We start from the raw sequence: 382 nt of genomic DNA, 5'->3' as shown, positions 1-382 counted from the left end.
CCCTCCTACCCGCCCTGCGGCGCCACCAGCAGCCTCCCCCCCAGCTGCCAACGCATGAGCCCCACTGACTCCTCCACATCTGAGCTGTAGAAAGGGAACCACAGCTTCAGTCCAAGGGAGCAGAACCGTCAGGAGGAGGAGGTGAAGCGCTTGCTGCCATCTGGAGAGAGAGGGCTCAGCCACGCTTTACTGCGCTGCACTTCTCGGCTTCCCCGTCAACCCGGTCCACAGCCCTTCGGGACCCTTCGAGGCGCAGGGAGGTCCCACTCGCAGGGTGGGGTATGGCAAAGGGTTCGAGCAGACAGGCTGGAAGCTGGGCGGGGAAGCAGCCCCGCAGCGCCGGGGACCCGGCCCTCCCAGTCCCTGCCAGGAGAAGAGGCTC

Source organism: Buceros rhinoceros, unplaced genomic scaffold (assembly GCF_000710305.1).
Source record: "Buceros rhinoceros silvestris isolate BGI_N320 unplaced genomic scaffold, ASM71030v1 scaffold33411, whole genome shotgun sequence".
NCBI classification, from domain to species: domain Eukaryota; kingdom Metazoa; phylum Chordata; class Aves; order Bucerotiformes; family Bucerotidae; genus Buceros; species Buceros rhinoceros.
This window is presented reverse-complemented; position numbering follows the sequence as displayed.